Genomic DNA, 13,076 nt, shown 5'->3' with positions numbered 1-13,076 from the left:
ATTTTGCAGTTGCTGACTGTTCTGTTTCCTCATTTTCCTTACTTTGATCCTAGTTTAGATGCTATTTGAATAGCTATTTACTAAATACAACTGTTAATTGTTAATTATTTAACTATTATCCATAAATAACTACTTAAATAGAAGGAAAACATAAAATGCTTTGAATTAGGACCTTTATGAAAAATGTAAGGCAGCATACTTAATTTACCCATAAATTAAGTTGCAGGGTGATTGCCGCTTGTTTGATAGGGCTAATAGAATTGCAGATCTGGAAACCCAAATCCTATGATTCAGGCCATTACTTATTTTCAGTTAAAATGGCTGTTCTTGGCCTATTGACAGTATGAAGCTAAAACCATTAAGGTCAAAATAAATGCCTTAATGGGTAAGTTTTCTGCAAATTATTTCACACTTAAAAGGATTCGCTTTATTTTTTTAGAAAGGACTGAAGTGTCACAAAACAGGCAGTTCTAGTTTGCACCGTTCCCATTTCCATGTAATCCTTCATTACTCACAAGTTGCAAAATCAATGAAAAACTAGTTTTTTCCAGTTTGAATTAAAGTTACAGAAAAATAGCAAATCATGAAGATATAAGGAAATATTTTTTCCCTTTCAAGTGACTTTCAGAATTAAATTAGTAGCCATAATCTGTTCTGCAGGATTATTTCTCACAAAAACCTCTCTAACATAACCTGCTAGATAATATTATTTAAATATCATTAAATAATATAATTAATACTATTACTATTGTTAACTATTACTAAGTATTTTAGTATGATACTAAGTTTTGCTGAAATACTAACCTGAACGTCCCTGTGCCATCTCTTCAGGTATTTAAAGGTGTTAGTATTTACTAGAACAGTTCTTTTTCTTTCCCTTGATACATTGTTTTACTCTTTGACACAAATACACATGTAGTAGAAGTCTTGTACCAATGTACGGTGGGTTGATCCCAGCCCGCCACTAAGCACCCATCAGCTGCTCGCTGACTCTCCTCCCCAGCTGGACGGGGGAGAGAATCAGAAGAGCAGAAGTGAGAAAAACTCATGGGTTGAGATAAAGACCGTTTAATACGTGAAAGAAAGAGAAAAAAAATGAACCAAACAATGCAAAGGCAATCACTCACCACCTCCCACAAGCAGGCCGATGCCCAGCCAGTCTCTGAGCAACGGCTACTTTGGAAAGACTACCCTCCAGTTTTACTGCTGAGTGAGATATTGTATGGCATGGCATATCCCATGGGTCAGCTTGGGTCAGCTGTCCCGGCTGTGCCCCCTCCCGCCTCTTGCCCACCCCGGCCTATTCGCTGCAGGGACAGAGTGGGCAACACAGAAGGTCTCCAGCTGTGCAAGTGCTGCTCAGCAACAGCCAGAACACTGGCGTGTTACTAACACTGTTTTAATCAGAAATCCAAAATACAGCATCATAGGGACGGCTATGAAGATGATTAACTCCATCCCAGCCAGACCCAGTACAGAATGCCATAACTCACTCGCAGTGGGACAGTCTTTGTTTTGAAGTCTTTACTTTTGTACGCAGCATACAAAACTGACAAGTTTCTTAGGTGCATTTTCAACGTTAGGGAAAAAACCAACCAAATGAGGAAATAAAATAAGGTTGAAAGTGCAAAGTAAGTTTGTTTTGAGATGTAACATTGAAGTTCTTCATTATTACTCTGAATGAGAATGGTAATTTGATCCTTTACTGAGGAAATTACAATTTTTAGGTTTTGCAGCAAATATCTCACATATTTTACAAAAGCCGTAATATTGTTTTTTGAGCATTTGTTGTGTCTCCTTGAAATTACACTTTTGAAATGAGTTATTGTCTTGTTTTGATGGAAGTAGAACATTTGGTTTCCTTGTTCTTCAGGCATTCTTTGAATGCTCTGCCAGTTTTGCATAGTTACATTGAAATATTGTTCATATATTTAATGTTTGTTTCTGACATTTCAAAAAACACTCTGAATATTCTCATTGTGAAAGGTTTTGCATGCTTATTTGAGCATTTGCACCAACACCAAATTAAAATATCTATGAGTTTTTACAGATCATCTTACTCCTTCTACATGAGGAAGCATTGCCTTCTAGAACGTCTCTACTTCCTGGAGACATCTGGGTGGATAATTTACATATACAACTTCAAACTGATTAATATTTAGACGGAGAATACGGTTTATAACCTCTTTTTTGCAAGAAGAAACAGTTTGTTTAGTACTTCTTGGTATAACACAATTTCTACTGTCAGATAAAATTACCTCAGTCTGTTGCATATAAAGAGGCCAAGGCTGACTTTTGTGTGTGTGATGCTGTGAGTGTAGCTTTGTCTCTTCACTTTAGGTTTCTTGGGTCAGATCAACATGACTGAGGCAAATGTTTGCAGATTCAAAATTTCAACAATGGTAATTTCCATCACACAAAACTGAAGCATGAGTAAATCATAGCTAAAAATTTGACCCTAAAGATGCATTTTAAATAACCACTAGGAAACCAAAGCTTTTATTTCTCTGATATTTGTAACATAGCCATTCCTATATTTTAAGACACACTTTAGTGGCATGAACAATGTATGGTGGATGGAAGGTGATGGAAGATGTATATTCTTTTTTCCATGCAGAGTTATGAACAATACCATGATTTTCACCTACTCTTATAGCTACCGAGAGCTTTCAGTTGTATGTCCATATTGAATTGATAATAATAATGATGATGATAATTTTGTGTTCTTCTCCCCTTTAACTTCTGCTTGCCTCTAGCTCTTTCTTTTCCATGTGTCCTCCATTTGCTATATACACAAGAACTGTTCCTGTAATGAGAGGCAACTGAATAATCTTCAGAATTGCACTCATGCATTTGCTGACTCTTCCTCCTCTTTCATTTTAGTAACTTCTGTAGGTTTTGATTTTAATTCTTTTCAACTTCATGAAACATTTATCTTGTAAAGGCAGCAATGGATAAGAACACAGAGAAAAAAATGCAGTATGTTACAGCTTTTTGTAAAACAGGTGTTTTAATCATTTAAGTCTGCAATCTGTAGAAATATGAATTTTAACTCCCCCTTTGAGAAGAGAATCAGGAATTGTTTAGGAGTTATGTTTTATTGATTATTCCCAGCCTTTATCTGTTTTCTACGTGACTGTTGCTGTATCTGGATTTAACTGTAATATTTATTAGAAATACAAATAAGCAAAGTATTTTCAACTTAAATAGGCCAGCACTTGAGAACTAGCAGCAACTGGCTTAAAACGTATCAACAGCGCTGCTTTCTTGGGATACCTCTGCACCTGCCTGGAAATTTGTGACTAAATTTACTAACAAATCTGAGAGAAACAAATAAAATGATACTCCATATCTTGTGCTTGCGTAAATACATTTTTCAAAAAAGCATTCTTTCACACCTAGCAGGGGTCCTGGGCCCAGAATCGTCTATGTAAAGTGGTAGTTTTGAAAGGTATTTTAGTGAGTTGAACAAATTCAGGGATGATTGGAAGGGTAAATTGGTGGAATTTGATCAGAAAATACAGATATATATACCAATGCATGTAAATAAAAGTAATCTCCCCCATGCTGGTGTGCGACAGTACAATTGCACAATTTACATGATGAAGACAGAATTGAGGCTGCTACTGAGAGGTGCTATTGAGATGCTGTAATAAAGGTATAGAAATAGAAAAACGCTGAAGAAGTTTGAATAGCAATAAAACTCCTTATTGTGTTCCATAAGGGAAAAAAATAACATTAAAAGGGGAGTAATTATTTTTAAAAATTATAGATCATCATGAAGACACTGAAAGAGAAGTCTTATTAGACAGGAGGTGATTCTGGGTTTTGTAGATATGTTTGGATTTCTTTAGATAATCATCTACTTATCTGCCATCAAAAAAACCCCACCCTAAATGTTGTGAATGCACGGATTGCTAATCAACATTTTAACATACTCTTAACTTTCAAACATAGGAGTTGCATACAAGACTGGACCTTTAGTCTGTTTAGCCATTTTGTGGTAAAGGTCTGAGATACAACAAAAGCATTGGTGAAAGTAGCTTTATATCCCTTCAGTTTTCTGTCCCAAGACTTAATTTCCTTTGGTTTCATTGTTGTTCGTTTTGTTTTACAGATCCTTGCTCTATCTAATTTACCTCTGCTACAAAAAATTTAAATTCTGTCACTATACATTAATTTGTCCCAAACCTAAAAGGGATCCGAGCTTATTTTCTAAATACAACTGTTCTTCAGCAATGTCTTGATTAAAAAGTAAATGAGAGTGAAAATAAGCGAAGCTATGCATGCATTGACAGTCTTAGTTCATAGCAAAAATATACGATGATTGCCCTGTTATTTATTGAACAGTAACTGCTACGAAGTACAATAAAAAAATACACCTTCCCACATCTTTTTCTGTTATGATCATTTAGTTGAGGTGCTCTAGTGTAATGATTTTAATAATACTCATTTTAATGCAGTCTAGGATTATTGCATTGTTTCTCTTGTGTAGTAAATGACTGGTAGCTTATCCTGAACAGTCAGGAGTTGTTCCTGGTTTACCCTTACTTATGTGTATTACAGGAATCCACACTAGCTATTCAGTGCTCCCTTAGTGCAAAGGAGAAACTGTCCTGCTTTGTGACCATATCTTCTTATGGCCTTACTTTACCAGTCTTCCCATCCAACATCTTCACTGTGACAAACTCTAAAGGAGAATCTGGCATCTTTCTGTTCCTGCAAACAAAGTGAGTGGATGTTGAATGCTATTAATATCACCTGGTTTTTTAATTAATTCTTTAGTATTGGATTTTTGGAAGTTGAAGTGTAAATCATTGTAATTGTTGATTTTAGAGGTGACTTAGCAGCTTAAACCAGTTGAGAACGTTATGTCCAAAGTCCTCATTTAAATTACAGGCTTGTACTTAATGTTTAAGCATTTCAGCATTTTAGTGCCAAGAGTTGTGGTAGTCGTTCATTCAGTACACCTTTTAGAAGTTCCAAGATGGTTCCTATCGAAGCAAATGGGAGAAGGAGTAAGCCCCTGGTAGGTCCAGCATTACAAGATCAAGGAAATCCACACTGGCTCTTATTTTTCCTTTTTGTGGTGATGGAACTCCCTCATTTTTGTTATGTGCCAATTTTATTTGGAGATACTGTAAATATTCTTTACTGAAATTTAAAAATCCATTTTAGTCCTGAGGAGGCTTACAGTGTCTTTTTAGTGGAAATATTTCTGTTAGCTAATGCTAATACTGAGTTAGCTAACGAGTACTCACAAAGGATGAAACCACCAATTCTATACAGAAGGGAATTACTAATATTAGGATTAAGAGAACCTGATGCAAGCAAATACTTATAAGAAAGCCTGTTCTTTTGTTAATTTCAACAAAGTAATCTCTTGGTGAATAGAGTATGAAGATTTAGAGCTGAAGAGTTCAATCTTACCTTACTTCAAGCACTTATAAATATGCAGTATGCTACAAAGACTGGAACTGTAGAGAGAAGATGATAAAATGTATTTTGTACTGTTTTGTCCTCATGTTATTGCACCTTGCTCAGCAGATTATTTATTGTTAGTTCTTAATAAATAATTGATGGAGAACTGATAATACGAAATTTACTAAATATGTAGAGAGTTTTATTATAACATTAATATGCTACAGGTGTGTTTTATTGGTCAATTAACATATGCCTCAAGGTGTGGTATGATATATGAGGCTGCTGGTTGTGTGCTGTGTGAGGTTTGGATTAGCAGGCTGGTAAAACACATCCTGGAGGGTCTTAATGGTGTTGTATAGTGAGGAAAGATGCCCTATATAGAAATTGCACTGTGGTTTAGATATGTAAGCTAACTTTAAATGAGGAAGCATGAGTTCTGGAAGCAGGCTAACAATAGCAATGTGGATCTTTTATGTAAGTTAATTTACTTTGCTATTTGGGAGAAACTATCTTAGGGGCTAAGGTGGTTTCCATTAATTTCCCAGCTTTCCTGGAAAAGTTGTAAAAGTTAGTTTATTTCCCTCATACTTTATTTACAAGGCCACGTACAACACAAGCCCACTTGTTATCTCTTGAGTGCTACTCTTAATCAAGTAATGGTGTGACTATAGCCCAGAAAATTTAAATTGTGTTTAAGCTTCTTTTAAAATTCTTCATCTACTAATAGTTTTCATTATACAAAATAGATAAGTGTTTTGGGGGTGGGGTGGGGTGGGTGGTTTGGGGGTGGATTTTGAGGGTTTTGGGTCTTTATTTTTGTATTTATGTGATACTTGTTGCTTATTCTGTACCTTTTGGAAAGGCTGACTTACACAGTATCCCTTGACTATCATTAGTCTCTTCCTTCTCTCTTGTCTTATTTTCATTCCATGCACAACAGAAGATGAGTAGCTTTAGGCTCACTTTTTGAGTAGAGTGGTTGCAAGGGAAAATGGAAAACTGCAGCGTTCAATGTCTGTGTATTCCTAGGTGAAGCTGTCTTAACTGCATGCAAAGGGCAGAGAGCTCCAAGAGCAAAAGGATGTCTGCAATAGATCAGACCAAGAGTCTAGCTGACCCTGGAGAAATCAACAAAAACAACAGGCAATAGCAAATGCTTGAAGAAAAAGTGTAAAAGCAGAGCAAGCATATTGATATTTCTGTAGGTATGGCTCTTCCTATTTTCATCTGCAGTATAAGAACTTCTTAACCAGAATATTATATTCAAACCATTTTGCTTAATAGCTCTTGAGAGAGTTCTCTTCCATTTGTCTAAGAGGTTTTTCATCTTTTACCTGTTAACATCCAGCCTGTCCTTTTGGAATGTATTCCATCAGTTTAATTCTGAATTGTGTGGGAAAAGTTTGATTTACATCTGTGCTCTTTATTTTAAAACTGCTGCCACGTGCTTTCATTGCACACTGTATGGGTCTTGTGCTACAAGGTGTGGTGAATTATCAATCTATATTCAGTCATCCTATGCTCCCTCAACTGTGTTCTTACCCATGTTGAAGTAGCCTCAGCTGTTTTCTGCTTTAAGCAAATTTTGTCACCTTATTCTTCATTCTTTTCAAGTAGCTTATGAATATATTAAATACCAAGGGCTCCAGCATGAACTCCTATGGAGTGTTACTGAGTTTCTCCCTCAATTCTTAATCCCCGTTTGTTCCTAGCTTGTTTGTCCTGTCTTCTAAGGGTTTATTAGCATACAAGGGAAACTTCCCTTTTACCTCACACTAAACCTGTCTTTATTCTCTAGTAGAAAATAGGGTTTTGGGAATCCAGATGTTATCATGTGCATGAACTTTATTTAAGGTGTAACTGACTTCTTTGAAGAATACTTTTAGGTTTTAAAAGCATGATTTCTGCATGCGAAAATCAGGCTGATTTTTTGCCTGTTATGTTCAGCCATATCAGTAATTTTTTTTCACATATTCAGCCACTTTGGCCAGTATGGAGTCATGTTTACTCATTGGTATTTCTACATATTCTGACTAGAAACTTTTCAAACTGATACTATCTTTGCTGTGTTCAAGTAATATCATGTTGCCATGTTCAACTGCAGATGAGAATGTGCTGGACAGTCACCAGATGTTCTGACACTCTGCACTGGACATTGCTGCATGCTGGAGGAAAAGAATGGAAACATCATGAAATACAGTTTTTATGATCTTTTGCTCTGGAGGTAGTCCCCAAAATTTCCTGTCTGCTCTGTAACAGAAAAGGTAGCACCATTTAGGGGCGTGGGGGAAGGTTTATTTTCAAATAAATCTCTTCACTCAACTCCCATTCAAACAAGCTGATCATCAAAGTAGAAGCACTGCCTTTGCACTTCAGCCTACCTGCTCAAAGCTGTTTCTTCCTGTGCTGCAAAGGCAAATGGACTACTTAGAAACATTATTTTTACTTCAGCAGGTGATTACCTGATTAAATGCTATACCTGATTAAGTGCTGTTAAAAGTATTTAAGATCATTAGTGGTAACAAGACTAGCAGAAAAGCAGTAGCATGTAGAATAAAAAGAACCTCCTGCCCTCCCCCCAACTCTTCTGTGAAGAGGCAGGTTGAAAATGAAGATTGTGAAACAAGAAACTGGACCAATATCAAAAGCAGTATGACTTGCAGAATTTCAAACCAATAGCATAAGCCAACAAGCAAAATAATGACTGTAAATGGAAGCTGATTTTCCCTTTGTGTGAGGGGTCCAGAACATAAATGTTATTGCTATGACTGAAGTGCTCACTTGATGTATAGAACTGGACTCTCCACATGGTGATTTTTCTGGTTGTTTATTCTTGCTTTGCCCTGGGCTTGCTGAAATCAATGGAATTATTTAGCAAAAAGAGGTTCTGAATAGAAACCGGGGGACCTGGTCCTGGAGTTTGGATGGGAATACTACCTAGCAGTTTCAGTGCATGTAAGGCTGAATCCTTCTTAAAATTAAGGTAGTTGGAGAGAAAACAAGTGCCTCAAGGTTCGATTGAATGTGGTTGGTTGTGGGCTGCAAGCTTGTGCTCGCCTACCGAGCACTGAATTCTTGCTGCCGCGTGGATGGCAGCTGCTGCGCTTCTCCAGTCAGCTCCTACCAGTCTCACTTCTGACTCCAGGCATGAAGGCAGTTTCTTTTATTTATTCATTCATGCATTTAGTTTTGTCTATTGCTTGGTCTTTTCTGGGAGATAGTTTTGTTAGTACCACTTCTAGTAATGATCCAAGTTGTGTATATGTGACCACCAATGGGGGGAAGCTGACCTCTCAAAACTATGTGTAATTTGCCCTCACTGTCAAAGGTTTTGTTGTTATCGTGTGACTGAAATTAGGAGGCTATCTATAATGCAAAAGCCTCTTATAAGTCATCTGAGTTACTCAGTTCTTCAAGATCAAAGTTCTACTCAAATAAAAAAGTTGTGTTCAGATGATTATTTGAGACTTGATATTTTAATGGGGGATGAAGAAGTCTACGCCAAAACAAGGTGCTATATAAGGAAGTACTTCTAGCAGAAAAAGAACTTGCTGCTGAACATTCATACAAATCATGTTGTGACTGACTAACTTTTAAATGGAAAATATTGTTGATAACTTATTGGGCAGGCAAGAATCTTCTCTAGCGCAAGACTGTCTGAAAGATGAAAGGGCATGATGGGAAGGTGGCTTAGCAAGGGAATGTGAAATCTAGACAAGATATACCAGTACTGCTCTTCACTACAGATGAGCCAAAGTTGTTTATAGCAGATACTTCTGAGCAAGAAGTTTTTTGAGGAAGGCTGGTATTTTGTCTGTGAGATCTGCTTCAGGTCTAGTGATTATCAACATCTTAGCTGCTTCAATTCCCTGATGAACGGCCTTGAAAACATGAGTTTTATAAATCACCTCACAACACTATACTACAAAGCCCTGATGATCAGCAATGCAGTGACCACATTTATGGGAAGAAAATACATTGTTTCTGGGAATAATATGAGAACGTATCAACTCCACACATCTTGATTGCAGGCTCTGCAGGTAGCCAAGGTTTCTGTGGCTTACTCCTTGACCTTCACCTTTGCTTTCACGGACTGCAAACTTCTTGGACACATCCACAGTGTGAACTGCATCTTAATAGCTAGACTGCTTGATGGAGAGGTTTCCTTCCATTCTTAACTGGGCAATACCTGTAGCTCTGTCATCCAGGATCGTAAAGATTTGCTGCTTCCTATTTGCAGTTGCATAGTATCTCTGGGGAAAGTAGGATGACTTATAACAATGAAAAGTGACTTTAGGGTGCATATTTACATTATAACAGTCTATAATATTCTGCCACTTTTGACAAATGTTAAGTTGTGCTACTTTGCTTCACTTTCTATTTTATCTCATATCTCTGTACTCTCTTAAACCTGCAATGATTTTTGCTACCTATTAATAAATAATAAATAGTTCAGTCCAGGTTGTTCTCACAGGGTGCTTTCCTAAGGAGAGGGCATGGACTAGGTGGCAGATCAGATGCCTTCATTAGACTCGTCTCTTCAGCATGACAGGAAGGACCAACAGCTGTACTCCTGTACAGCTGTAAATTCTGGTAATCTGAGAACTGAGATGTTGCTGTAATTCACATCTGTCAAACCCAATCTCAGAACCTCGTAAGGAGAAAAAAAAAAAATCATGGAATTTGGAGAAGAAAAGGATGAACTAGGCCTTCTCAGTCATGTTCATGCTGAAGAAAAATCAGGCTGCTTTGTTTTGGTAGTCTGGCTCTGGTAACTTGAAGTACCACAGGAAACAGTTAGCCATTTCCACTATTTTCATTTTCATACAACATATCCCATTGAAATGCCTGGAGAAGTCAGACAAGCTGCTTTACCTTTTGTACTGGTTCTGGCTGGGATAGAGTTAAATTTCTTCTTAGTAGCTTAGATAGGGCTATGTTTTGGATTTGTGATTAACAGAGTGTTGATAACACACTGATGTTCTAGTTATTGCTGAGCAGTGCTTACACCGAGTCAAGGCCTTTTCTGCTCCTCATACCGCCCGCCAGCGAGGAGGCTGGGGGTGCGCAAGAAGCTGGGAGGGGACACAGCCGGGACAGCTGACCCCAGCTGACCAAAGGGATATCCCATACCATATGACGTCATACTCAGCAGTAAACGATACCAGAAAGAAGGAGGAAGGGAGGCACTCAGAGTGATGGCGTTTGTCTTCCCAAGTAACTGTTAAGTGTGATGAAGCCCTGCTTTCCTGGAGATGGCTGAACACCTGCCTGCCGATGGGAGTGGTGACTGAATTCCTTGTTTTGCTTTGCTTATGTGTGCAGCTTTTACTTTACCTATTAAACTGTCTTTATCTCAGTCCATGAGTTTTCTCACTTTTACCCTTCTGATTCTCTCCCCCATCCCACCGGGGCGGGGGGGGGGGAGTGAGTGGCTGTGTGGGGCTTAGTTGCCTTCTGGAATTGAACCACAACACCTTTATAAATCTCTGTTCCCCAGTCACAAGCCGGAAAGAATAGTAGCTTCCTCCTTTGTAAGATGCTATGAAATCTATTGATGAAGACTGTGTATTAATGGTAGATATTATTGTTCAGTTCATGAATGTGTCCTTCAGAGGCCATGAGGCTGCCAAGATGATCTAAATAATATTTTTTCCACTGTGATGCAATTTATTTTCTACTGTTTTTCTTCGTATTTCTAAAAACTAACATAAAAGAATGCAAATCTTTGGAGGTGCCTTGATTACCTCTGCTTAGTATCAGTATGGCAAATTCCATTCCAGAGATGAAAATGCTGCTGGGCTTCCTGTCTAAACTTAAAGGAAAAATTTCAGTTTTACATTCTTGTGCCATGTGTTACTGAACTGTGGTATCGTCATGTATGCCAGATTTCAACATCCTGTTGAAAATGCCTGTTAAGACATTGGTTATCAAGGGATATTACGTGCATTACATTAGCTGTCAATTCAGTAGACCCAAAGATTAACAAAAGGCAATGCAATGAAAAGGCTACATGGATTAATCTGTCATCTTAATTTTAATTTTAATTTTTTTATCTCTATTAATACTTGTCATTATTTTAAAGTGACAGTTGCTGCTGGATCAATTTTACCTTGAAAGCAATGATCAAATTGTGTAGATTAATATAAGAAGATTTGTCAAATCTAGAGTATTGGCAGGAAACTATTTAGAAGTAACCTGTCATCTTGTAAGCTATCATCTTACAGGTGGTTTGTCACACTTACTTGCTATGATTTTCTGTGTAAGAGATCTTGGGAAATAGATGTAGGCTATCAATCTGCAATTACTGTAGAAGTTCTTTGGCATCAGCATTGAGCTTTAAATTATCTCCTCTTCAAAGGATACTGGATCCCATTTCATTTTCACAGACCAAGACTTTAAAATTCTTTGAGTGGGGGCAGAATATCTTTCTTATTTTTATCAGTTCCAGCTGTTCTAATGTCTGTCTCTACAGCTTTTCTTCAAGACTCAATGAAGTTTTATTAATGAAAACTTTTAATGAAAATGGTTCCTGCAAAATTCTTTTAGTGAGAATATATGGTGCACCCATATTCCTCACTAAAAATATATTTTGTAAAAATGTATATACACACACTATAGTGTATTTTTACAAATCATTCTGGTACATGTGAGTCTACCTGTAAGTATCTGTGTTATCAGCTTTATATAACTGTAAAGGCTGGTGGGTTATTGTCCTCTTGAGTTACTCTGCCGTTACTCTCATTCCCCCCTTTACGGTTAGAAAGAGAAAAGACCTAATTAGACTAAGCAGAATCATCTGCAAATTAACCAGGTAAAGTGACAAGAGATAAACGAGGCTATGTTATCTCAATCTAAAAATAGGAATCTGCAAAAGCAAGGGAGAGAGGAAAAGGATGGTTTGAGAGTGTGAGAGCTGTTCAGCTTTAGACTGGTAGAGCTATTGAGCAGATGTGAGTTATCCTATCTGTTCATCCTAAAACTCATGGAATATAGCAAAATTCAGGAAAATGTTTTAGTCAACAAGTGTCAAGAAACCTTAATTATATATCTGGACAGCTGTATATTAATTTTTTCCAACAGTTTTATTCTGTTCTAGATTGATTGTTTACAACAGGGCTAAATACTATCTCAGCACTACAGTATAAATAAAAATAAAATTTTTTAAGGCTGAAAAGAAAGGCAGGGCTAAGGATATCTGTAAAGAAAGAAGCCATAATCATTAGAAATGAATGGTAGAGGCAGTAATAACACAATGAAGTAATTTTAGTTATGTTATGCTGCAGTATAAGGCTGGTGCATACTTCACTAGAAGGTACGTTAATCATTGTCGTTCTGCACAGCTGCTTTTCCTCCTGAAAGCTAAGAGAATAAGAGTCAGTAACCAGGCTTCCAACACTGCAGTACTGCAGTGAACATATTAAACAAAGATTTATTTTCAAAAAACTGTAATGTCTCACCTCTTTCAGATTTTTTTATTATTAGCGGAATCTGTAAATTTCTTAATAGGTCAGGTTACAGGTTTTTGGATGGTTTATTTGTACACAAGGAGCAGTTAATCAGATCTTTTGGCTTAATGCTTCTAGCCTCTTCTATGGCTCATCCTACCTCAAAGGTACAGTTCCATATGTTAAGTAGACATCAGGTTAATG

General features: G+C 37.2%; 1 long non-coding RNA gene across 1 annotated transcript; it reads left to right on the top strand.

Annotated features, from left to right (window-relative positions):
* Nucleotides 1-5,795: 5,795 nt before the first annotated feature.
* LOC127019645 (uncharacterized) lies at nucleotides 5,796-9,001 on the top strand. Its single transcript, XR_007766956.1, has 3 exons — nucleotides 5,796-5,898; nucleotides 6,454-6,629; nucleotides 7,529-9,001. It is a non-coding gene; the product is annotated as an uncharacterized LOC127019645 (long non-coding RNA).
* Nucleotides 9,002-13,076: the final 4,075 nt, after the last annotated feature.

Source organism: Gymnogyps californianus, chromosome 9, assembly GCF_018139145.2.
Source record: "Gymnogyps californianus isolate 813 chromosome 9, ASM1813914v2, whole genome shotgun sequence".
NCBI lineage: Eukaryota > Metazoa > Chordata > Aves > Accipitriformes > Cathartidae > Gymnogyps > Gymnogyps californianus.
Note: the sequence above shows the minus strand (reverse complement) of the source record. Positions and strands in the feature narration are given on the sequence as shown.